Raw genomic sequence first — 1120 nt, forward strand, 5'->3', positions numbered from 1 at the left:
GAAAGTCCTTTTCTTCCTAGTTGTTACAGTTTTCCCATCTATCATTGCAGTGGTTTGATTAAAAGTTCAAAATTCAATGTTTAAATTTTAACCCAGCCTTTTGTGTTGACTTCATGGCTCATTTCATAGCATTTAAGCCTATAATAGGATGTCTAGACCTGTTTTTATTTTTTTCGCCCTGTCGCTTCATATTTTTTCTGAAAAAATCCGAGAACCAACAAATTAAATTGGTGTGGCCTTAGTAGTATTTCTTCAGAAGCATGATCAAAATCATGTCTCAGTCACCAATTTTGTAAAGCTCCTCCACTACTAAATCCTGTTACAAACAACTCATGTCTGATAAAGTTGCAGGAAGTTTTTCCTTGTGTATTTTCAGTCCTACCTAAACAGTAACTGTTGTTCAACAGAGTTCCAATGTCAAAACTGTCATCTTGGGTTTGCCCATTTAATATACTACCATCCTGTACAATTGCTATTATGTGTGAAATGCTGTCAATAATACCACAAATAAGTGTGATAATGACATAAAAATATAGCAAAAGATAACAGAAATCTACATCAAGGAGAATACATTTCGAAAAAATTTAAGGCTGAAAGTATGTTGAACAGCTAGAAGGTCTGATCTTAAAAGACTAGCAAATGCCATGACATGCATACATGTATGTGAAGCTTGATCTGCATAATACCAATGAACAGTTTAAGATCTACCCACTGTGGATATGGCAGGCAGGTATAGTTGGTTGCTGCTGGCTGCAACAGTTTGTGATATATATGTAATGGTACATGTACCTGTACTGCAAAGAATTCTACAGCTATGAATTGGACTTGATGCCTAGTATAATGAATTGGACAGGCTTTTTTCTTGGCTACTCTTGTCATCAGCATTTGTCAAAGTTAGAGTAAATGTTTGGCTTGGTAGCCTTTCAACATTGGTTCCCATTGTCAGCTTACTTGTTTTTCATTGATATCTGTTACCTTTATGAAATTCTAATATTCTACAACACAGAACTCACCCTGATGATGTAATAGACATAAAAACTCTACAAAATCTTCATAGTAAAAGCTTCCTAGAATTGTTTAATTGTATTGAAAACAATGAGAATAGAGAGAAATTAAATTT

Source organism: Branchiostoma belcheri, unplaced genomic scaffold (assembly GCF_001625305.1).
Source record: "Branchiostoma belcheri isolate BF01 breed outbred unplaced genomic scaffold, Haploidv18h27 scaffold45, whole genome shotgun sequence".
In the NCBI taxonomy this organism is placed as follows: Eukaryota; Metazoa; Chordata; class Leptocardii; order Amphioxiformes; family Branchiostomatidae; genus Branchiostoma; species Branchiostoma belcheri.